The sequence below is a fragment of the Tupaia chinensis genome, unplaced genomic scaffold, assembly GCF_000334495.1.
Source record: "Tupaia chinensis unplaced genomic scaffold, TupChi_1.0 Scaffold000355_1, whole genome shotgun sequence".
Classification (NCBI taxonomy): Eukaryota; Metazoa; Chordata; class Mammalia; order Scandentia; family Tupaiidae; genus Tupaia; species Tupaia belangeri.
Window position 1 is genome coordinate 1,778,992 of NW_006159850.1, and position 10,241 is coordinate 1,789,232.

Genomic DNA, 10,241 nt, shown 5'->3' on the forward strand with positions numbered 1-10,241 from the left:
CCAGCAGCCTCGTCTCCAGCGGTTCCCCAAGTAATGAGGCCTCACTTGTGTGTCCCGCACTCTCCAAATACAGTGATGTTCGAATCGCGAACTCACGTGGAAGAGGGCAGTATTTTACAACTGTTTTCTGAGGAGCGAGTGAAAGTGGTCTGTGGCGGTGGACCACCTGACATGGAGCCACTCGGTGGATACTACCCTTCTCAACACAGGATGACCGTCTACGCGGAGCACCGATTCTCAGGCTTTCCTCTTTAATACCTAATGCTTTAAATATCCCTATAGTTACAGGCTTTCCCCTTCTGACTTTGTAAAGAGCCTTTTTGGGGGCCAGCCGATGGTGGTGCGGTTAAGGCGCTGGGCTCCCACGTGGTCGACGTGGTTTCAGTACCAGACCAGCTGCCTAGAACCCCGGAGTGTGTGTGCATGCCCACACACTAGAGAGGAAGGTAGAGAAAGGGTTGCGGCATGGCCATCCTCCCCGCGGGAGATTTCTCCCTTTCTGTCTGGCTCCTGCAAACGCACACGTCCTACAAATTCTTAGGGGGGAAAGAAAGCTTTTTTGACTTCCATAAACCGCTTTTATGTGCCTGTTTGATAAAGTAATTGGAGTAGTTTATATACTGTACATCTGATCTTGACATATAGGAAGCACACTTCTCAAAGGGGGTTATGCAGCTGGAATTTCCTTATAGAGAAGCCAAGTGTTGTGGTGGACCCTTGTATGTGTAATCACCACCACTAGAATGATGGTAAACGTTGCCTTTATTCTACCGCTATTCAACTACAGTGCATGTGCCATGTTCCCTATTTTTGTTTTTCTCTTTGTGTTATAGTTCTCTACCATGAAAATCTCTGATAGTACACAACTCATAAAGGAGAATGCTTGAACATTCTGTCTGGTTTACAAAGTTCCAGAGGAAGATTTTCAGACTCCAGGTATATCATCATGTGATCTAGCATAGAGCTCTTTGGAAGATGTCTGTTATTTTGTTGTTTTGTATTTATTCTGTGACAATTAAAAAAAAATCTGGTAAGTGCTTATTATGTACCTACCTTCTGACTAAACCAATGCCATCAGTTTTGAAATCTTAAAAGAAAGTGGACTGTATGTTGCTCTTTTTTATGAGTTTTTATGATACTAAGTATAATTGACTGGTGAGTACTTTTTTTTTTTTCCCTAATTGCTACTTTGTAAGGAATGGACTCTCTGAACCAGTGTTCCAAATGCAAGTGGAGGAAAAAGAATCAATATCTGGCATATGGAGATGGGAGGAGGGGAAGGAGAATCTCATAATTTTCTTCCCTTAGGCATTATTAAAGTATTACCAAGTTACCCCAGGCCTTGTTCATTGCCAAAGGTGTTAGTCTCAAGGGTTGAGTAGTGACAGGCCAACGTTACACTTTGTGTTTTTGGTATACCAATGTTCACATTTGCAAAACTGTTATAGTCTAACCCCATACTTTTAACTTGAATTGAAAACCACACATCCCAGTGTGTTTCCCAGAAAAGAATCCAAAGCAGTTGTAGTGTAAAGATAACTTGTATCCATCATCTTTGTGTAAGAATAGTACATTTGTATAAATATTATATCATTTTATTTATAATTATTCATTTGTACTCATGGAAATAAATATAAAGAAATGTATAAGTCTTTTTTTTTTCTTTGGAGAGGTTTTTGCCATAGGGCGCGTGCGCTCGCCAGAGAGAGACAGAGAGACAGAAAGCGAGAAATCACTCCCCAGAGGGGATGGCCACGCTGCAATCCCTTCTCCTCCATTCTCCTCTTGGGATCTTGGGCACACATGCACACTTGCCGGGCGTGAGTTTTAAGCCACCGGGTCCAGGACGCGAACTACAGTTGACTATGTGGGAGTCCAGCGACATAGCCATTACGCTAACTGCCAGTCCCAAGAAATGTATAAATTTTGAAAACAGATGTATGCTTGAGTATATGTTGCATGTGGCCCCACGACTGCAGTTTTAGTAGTTGAATGTAGTGACAATATTGTTATATATACCACTATATTGAGTGGTATATTAATATTACTCAATTTTTTCAAGTTATTAATCTGTGATTTGTTTTATTTTTAAATTATTTATGTAATTTTATTTATTATTATTATTGTTAGTTTTAATTCGACCAAAGAGAGAGAAAGGGAAAGCAAGATGCCAGGTTCAGGGCTCAAACCACAGTCAGCCATGTGGGAGTTCAGCACCTTAACCACTGCACCACCTGCCACCCCCAGGTGATTTTTTTTGTTGTTGTTTTTCATTTTTTGGAGAGGTTGTTTGTTTGTTTGTTTTGCTATAGGGCGTGTGTGCTCGCCAGAAAGACAGATACAGACAGAAAGCGAGAAATCACCCCCCAGGGGTCATGGCCATGCCACAATCCCTTCTCCTCCATTCTCCTCTCAGAATCTTGGGCATGCATGGTGCCAGAGTAAATTTAAGCCACCAGGTCCAGGACTCGAACAGCAGTCGACTACGTGGGAGTCCAGTGACATAGCCATTACACCAACTGCTGGTCCCCCATGTGATTTATTTTTAATGAAAAATATGAACTTTACTGTTCCATGAAATAATCCATACAGACTAGAAAAGCAAAAAATACCTATTTCTTTTTACCATATTCAATATTTTCTCTAGGAATTATTGTGATGCTTTTGAATTACCAAATACTCATCTCTTCTAGAAAGCCAAGCAGGGACAGTTTTAAATAATTCTCACCCTGTTCCATTTTTCATACCATAAAATGACCATCACTGACTGTGGGGAAATGATGTAACTGTTATGTGAATAATTGAATGTGATGTTCCAGCATCCGTGATATATCATGGCTGAAAATCACACTGTCTAGCTATGTCTAAGAATCTGTTAAATGAAGCATGAAGCATTAACCTGCTGTACATGACATTAGGGTTCTTTTTGCCACACTCAATATGGAGGGCAAGTCGCACAGAGAACGTGTTCAGGGCCCCAGGCCTGCTTGGCTTTTCCCACCTCTCCTCTTTCTGATTGGAGGAGATATTCCCCCATCTTTGTTGTCTGGATTCCTATTGGCCAGTCGTCCAATCAATCACGGTGTCATATCTGCTCTTTAGAACAAGTAAACAAACAAGTATTGCTCAAGAGGAATGCCAGGAGCTATTCTCAGAAAAGATTCTGTCAGGAGGATTAAAAGTTGACTCAATAGATTGCAGTCTTTAGGAATGTCTTCTCTGCATTCACGGAGTTGTTCGTAGCCCAGAGAAGGCGTTGTGCAGCTGAGTGTTTCCTTCCCCTGTGAGCAAACCCATGTGCGTTGTCAAGTGATGATCAGTCACTCACATGACCTGAAGTTATTTTTTGAAGGAGTGTTTAACAAGGGTGGAACTGACTGAACTTCCATAGTTTTTCTGCTTGGCTGTGTAATTTTAAACAAGCTATAAAGGATTGTTGTTTTTCAGCTGTTTTCCGTATTTGGGACTGGTAAAGTCTCTGGGGGACCTCTTCCTTCAGGCTGTGAGCCTCTTTTTTAGTCTTGAATGTCTTCCTTTTAGTCTACCTATTTCTTCTGGGCAACAAATAGATGGCATTTTTTCACATTGGGTCTGGAAACTAGCACAGGTAAAGTTAATATGGTTTACTTAAGTCCAAGAACGACTACTTCTAGTGACTTTTGAGGCAACCAAGTAAAGCCCTGCCCTATAGTCTCTGTATTTCCTTAGATGTTATCTGTTCTCATTAACAAAGAGTTTGTTATTGTAAAGCCTCATCATAGAGTTAAAACACAATTTCTGTCTAGTTTTTTCTCCTCTTAGAATGAATGCACACTTTTCATTATTCTTTGTGAAGAATACAGTCCTATATGAGAACTATAAAGATTTAAAATAAGGGATTGTGAAAGCATTTCAAGGCTGTGATAAAGCATTTAGAGTTCAGTATAGTATAGAGTTCAGTATTCCGCTGGCACTGAGTCTTTCCCTTTTGGTTCCTTTCCACCCACGTGTATGGCCCAACACCTCATATATTCTAAATGTATATGTAGATTATACAACTATAATTATATAGTCATATCATCCAAACTGTGAACATAGACTAGTATAACCATTCTTCTAAAGATGTACCTTTTTTTTTTTTTTTTGCTACAGGGCACGTGTGCTTGCCAGAAAGAGAAAGACAGAGAGACAGAGCGAGAAATCACCCCCCCTAGGGGGATGGCCATGCCTCAGTCCTTTCTCCTCCATTTCTCCTCTCGTGATCTTGGGCATACATGCACATGCACTTGGCATGAGTTTAAGCCACCGGGTCCGGGACTTGAACCACGATCAACTACATGGGAGTCCAGTGACGTAGCCATTACTCCAACTGCTGGTCCCAAAAGATATAAATTTAATCAAAGTATTTTGCATATTTTAATACACTTTAAGCTGCTCTAGGGAAAAATATGTGTTTAAATTAAACTTTTAATTTTTTAAAATAATTATTTATATAATTTACAATTTTTTTTTGGGGGGGGAGAGGTTTTTGCTATAGTGCACGTGCGCTCGCCATACAGATAGACAGACAGAGACATAGAGACAGAAAGTGAGAAATCACCCCCCGGGGGTATGGTCATGCCACAATCCCTTCTCCTCCATTCTCCTCTCGGGATCTTGGGCACGCATGCACACACGCCCTGCGTGAGTTTTAAACCGCCAGGTCCAGGACGTGAACCGCGGTTGACTACATGGGAGTCCAGTGACATAGCCATTACACTAACTGCTGGTTCCCTACAATTTTTTTGATAGGTTTTTGCCTTAGGGTATGTGTGCTTGCCAGGGAGAGAGACAGAGACAGTGAGAGGGAAAGTGAGAAATCATCCCCCTGGAGAAATGTCCATGCTACAATCTCTTCTCCTCCATTCTCTTCCTGGGATCTTGGACATGCACACACACGCACCCAAGCTGCTGGGTTCAGGACTCAAGCTGCAGTCACCTATATGAGAGTCCAGCGATGTAACTGCTAAGCCATCTGCTGGTCCCTGTTACTTTTTTTCAGTCAGAGACAGAGAGAGAGAGAGAAAGTGAGAAAGCAAGCCACCAGATTCAGGACTTGAACCCTGGTCAGCCATGCGGGAATGTCCAGCGCCTTAACCACCACACCACCTGCTGGTCCCTCTAGTGTGAGTTTTAAGCCACCAGCTCAGATTTGAACCGAACCGCGGTCAACTACATGGGAGTCTAGTGACATAACTGTTACGCCATCTGCTGGTCCCTATTTCTTAATCTTTTTGTAAAAAAATATTTATTTATTTAATTCCACTTATTATTTTAAAGGATTATTTTATTAGACTTTATTTATTTATTTAGGAGAGATTTTCACTATAGGGCGCATGCGTTCGCCAGACAGACAGAGACAGAAAGCGAGAAATCACCCCCGAGGGGGGATGGCCACGCCGCAATCCCTTCTCCGTTTTCCTCTTGGGATCCTGGGCATGCACACACACACACCTGTTGTGAGTTTTAAGCCACTGGGTCCAGGACGCGAACCGTGGTTGACTACGTGGGAGTCCAGCGACATAGCCATTACGCTAACTGCTGGTTCCCAGACTTTATTTTATTTATTAATTATTTTTTAAATAATTATTTTATTTAACTTTATTTATTTACTTTTAATTTGACCAGAGAATGGCAGAGAGAGAGAGAGAGAGAGAGAGAAATTGAGAAATCAGGCCGCTAGATCCAGGGCTCAAAACACGGTCAGCCATGTGGAGTCCAGCGCCCTTAAATACCATGCTACCTGCCAGCCCCTATTATTATTATTTTTAAAAAATTTGACCAGAGAGGGACCAGCAGTTAGTGTAATGGCTATGTCACTGGAGTCTCATGCAGTCGACCGCGGTTCGTATCCTGGACCCGGTGGCTTAAAACTCACAACAGGTGTGTGTGTGTGCATGCCCAGGATCCCAAGAGGAAAACGGAGAAGGGATTGCGGCGTGGCCATCCCCCCTCGGGGGTGATTTCTCGCTTTCTGTCTCTGTCTGTCTGGCAAGTGCACACGCCCTATAGCAAAAACCTCTCCAAACAAAACAAAACAAAACAAAAATTGACCAGAGAGAAACAGGAAGAGTGAGAAAGCAAGCTGCCAGGTCCAGGACTTGAACCACAGTTGGCCATGTGGGAATCCAGCACCTTTAAGCATGACACCAGTGACCCCCTACATAATCTTTTTATACCCAACTGCTAGTATAGGGCCTCGCTGGTGAGTATCGAAGGGGGGACAGCAGATGGTGTAGCGGTTATGTCGTTGGACTCCCACATGGTCTAGTGGCTAGAAAATCATGCCGGTTACGGTTACGTGAGCATTGATGTTCAAAATCCTGGGAGGAGAATGGAGAGGAAATTGCAGCATGACCAGCCACGCTGGGATGATTTCTCATTTTCTCTCTTGCTGCCTCTGTCTCCAGTGAGTGCATGCGCCCTAAGGCAAAAACCTCTAGAAAACAAACAAACAAAGGGCTAGCAGTTGGCATAGTGGTTAAGGCATTGGACTCCACATGATTGACTACAGCAGCTTGGAAATAATGTTGGGCTCTTCTGGTGCTCAAAATCCAGAAATGAGAAGGGCCTGATCCCAGGGAGGTGATCTCTTACTTTCTCTCTCTCGGACTCTTTGTCTCTCTTCAGTCAGCACATACACCCTATGACAAGCATAAAAAACCCTGAAATACAGCAGTGGCAAGGATTATATTTCTAGAGTCTATGGATACACACAGAACATATTAGTAGGCTAGTCGGCCATTCTTATTGGTTAAATTAGTTGCTACATTACCACTTGCTTAGATACTTCCTAGTTTGAATCGCTATTGCTGATAATTGTTCTGTTCTTCTTCCTCTTTTTTTTTTTTTTCTTTTTTTTGGAGAGGTTTTTGCTATAGGGCACGTGTGCTCCCCAGAAAGACAGAGAGCAGGACCAGCAGTTAGCGTACTGGCTATGTCGCTGGACTCCCATGTAGCCGACTGCGGTTCAAGTCCGGATCTGGGGCTTTAAACTCATGCCAGGCGTGAGTGTGCTTGCGTGCCCAAGATCCCAAGAGGAGAAAGGAGGAGAAGGGATAGCGACATGGCCATCCCCCCAGGGCGTGATTTCTCGCTTTCTGTCTCTCTTTCTGGGGAGCGCACGCACCCTATAGCAAAAACCTCTCAAAAAAAATTTTACTATAGGGTACTTGTGCTCACTGGGAGAGAGAGGGAGGGAGGCAGAGAAAATGAGAAAGCACCTCCCAGGAGGGATGACCATGCCACAGTCCCTTCCCCACCATTCTCTTTTAGGGGTTTGGGGCCCACGTGCCCATATAGCCACATTGTTTTTTAAGCTGCCAGGTCCAGGACTCAACTATGTAGTTGGCCATGTGGGATCCGGCCTCTCCATCCACTAGGTTACCTAGCTGGCCCTCTGCTTTTCTTTTACTTGTTAGTAAACATTCATTAATTCATGTGACAGGGGACTATACCTAGTGAGGCTGGACTGGAAGAAAACAAGTATTTGCAAGAAATGTTATGGCTTTATAATAGAGGGACCATTCTCCGCTCCGGGAATACTTTGCAGAACTTCCTAGACAGGGGTGTCTTTTGAAGGCAAGGAGGAAGGAGTGTTGGTGATGTAATGGCACAGACTGGGGTTGGTGGTTTAATAGCACAGAGGTGGTGTTCTAGGCAGAGGAGACAGCTTTAGCATCACAGCAATGTAGGCAAGCATGACTAGTTTTGGTCAAGCATCCGGATGGCTTCAGGAGAGAGCTGTGTGTGAAGACAGGAGGTGAGGCCAGGTTGGGAGGGGCTTTTTGCTTTCCATCTATTTGTTATTTGATGGAAGAGCATTCTGACAATAGCACGGATGGTAGATTGAAAAACGGGAATTTACGTGGGAGCAGATCAGCTCAGTATTTTAACAGCTGATGTGTTCAAGATGTAGGCATGTGTGGATTGCTATTTTATATATTGACTCTGTGGACCGGGGTAGACAGCTCTCTTTTCGACTTCCGAGGTCTCTTGGTCAAAACAGTGAGGAATTAGTGGAGACCTGGCCTAAGAAACTGAAAGGGTCGCATAGTTTTCTATTTGATTAGCTAAACCAACACTACCAGAACAGTTTCTGGGGGGCAGTGGGTCCTTAGCTTCCATATGGACTCTGAGGAGTTGCCCAGTACTTAAGGCTCTGTGGTAAGGTTCTTTTTTTGAGAGCTTTTGCTATAGGGCATATGTGCTTTTTTCACTTTCAGTCTCTGTCTTTCTGGTGAGTTTAAGCCACCAGGTTCAGGACTCAAACTGCAGTTGACTACATGAGAAGTCCAGGTCAGGTTACATGGAGCCTACTCTGGTCACCCTCAAAGTCTGCAAATGCATTAAGATAAGAAAGGCAGAGACCTACAGTTAGCGTAATGGCTATGTCGCTGCACTCCCATGTAGTCACTGTGGTTCTAGTCCTGGACCCGGTGGCTTAAAACTCATGCCAGGCGCCTGTGCGTGCGTGCCCAAGATCCCGAGAGGAGAATGGAGGAGAAGGGATTGCGGCGTGACCATCCCCCCGGGGGGTGATTTCTCACTTTCTGTCTCTATGTCTCTCTCTGTCTGTCTTCTGGGCGAGTGCACATGCCCTATAGCAAAAACCTCTCAAGGAAAAAAAAAGAAAGATAAGAAAGGCAGGTGGCCAGCATTCCTGGACTCCTGTATGGCCAACCGTGGCTGGACTGCAGGCCTGGTGACTTGAAAATCACGTCCAGTGTGTGCGGGGGCCCAAGACAGGAGCCCAAGATCCCAGGAGGAGAAGGGATTGTCACTGGCCATACCAAGAGCCGTAGGGGGTAATTTTTCATTTCCCTCTCACTGTTTCTATCTCTCTTTTTTTTTTTTTGAGAGATTTTTCACTGTAAGGCGCGTGCGCTCGCCAGACAGACAGAGAGAGACATAGAGACAGAAAGTGAGAAATCACCCCCCGGGGGGATGGTCACGCCGCAATCCCTTCTCCTCCATTCTCCTCTCGGGATCTTGGGCACGCACGCACACGCGCCCGGCGTGAGTTTTAAGCCACCGGGTCCAGGACACGAACCGCGGTCGACTACATGAGCGGTCGACTACATGAGAGTCCAGCGACATAGCCATTACGCTAACTGCTGGTTCCCTCACTGTTTCTATCTCTCTTTGCAACAGGCGCTGGCACCTTATGGCAAAAACCTCTTAAAAAAAAAGAAAAAGGAAAAGAAAGGTAGCCCATGTCCAGCAGTATCTAACATTTATAATTGTATTGGCACTATTGGGTCTAAAATAAGCTGGCAGGTGGGTAGTGTTTAAGGGAGCTGGGCTTCCACATGGCTGACTGGATTGTGTCCCGACCTGGCGGCTAGCTTTCTCACTTTCTCTAACTCTGTCCCTCTCTGGTCAAATTAAAATAAATAAATAAATAAAGTTCAATAAAATAATTCTCTTCTAAGAAAAGTCAAAGGAAATGAAGTGAAATTCTGATAGGACACTTGGCCGCCCTCAGGGATCCACCGGGATGAGTTAGTTATTAGGACCTTTTCAGAAGCACCTGGGCATACAGCATGCAGGGGAACAGCTGGATGAGACTCCAACCCAGGTCATAGGTGGGCAGGCAGTGGGCCCTGCCACGTAATAAGATCAGTTTTTAGATTAAAATGATAAAAGAGGGGGAAGTGAAAGAAATAATGAGGGGTACGGTTAGTAGGTCCTATTGCGAGTTTTGGCAGATTGTGCTGCATTTGGAGAGCTACAAAGACCTGCAGTTCTCACTTATCAACCTGTCATGCAGGGGCGGGGCCTAGGCGGCTACCTCCAGGGCGCAATCTCTCTCAAGGGCAACGGTGAGGAGCCGCGTCCTAGGGGCCTCGTTAGCGCAGTAGGCAGCGCGTCAGTCTCATAATCTGAAGGTCGTGAGTTCGATCCTCACACGAGGCATCTGTTTCTATTTTGTTCTTCGTGCCACTTTCGTCCGCTCGTTTCTTTTCCTGACGAGACCTAGAGTGAAAACGGGTAGAACTGGCACCCGAGAGCCAGAAGGGCCCGGGCGGGCGCGGGGTCGCGGTGGGGTTGCACGTCTTGCTCCGGCCGGCTGCGCGCGCCTCGGCCCTCGGGGGCGTGCCCAGGCTCCCTGGGCGAGGCCGGCTTGGGGCGGGGCGTGTAAAGCCACCCCGCGGACCAACCCCAGGGGCGCGTGCCTTGGCGCGGGGGCGGGGCCTGGCCGCGCGTGCGCAGAGGCGGCC

At 45.3% G+C, this 10,241-nt stretch overlaps 1 non-coding gene across 1 annotated transcript; it reads left to right on the top strand.

Annotated features, from left to right (window-relative positions):
* Positions 1-9,863: 9,863 nt before the first annotated feature.
* On the top strand, positions 9,864-9,936 carry TRNAM-CAU (transfer RNA methionine (anticodon CAU)). The gene has a single exon. It is a non-coding gene; the product is annotated as a tRNA-Met (tRNA).
* Positions 9,937-10,241: the final 305 nt, after the last annotated feature.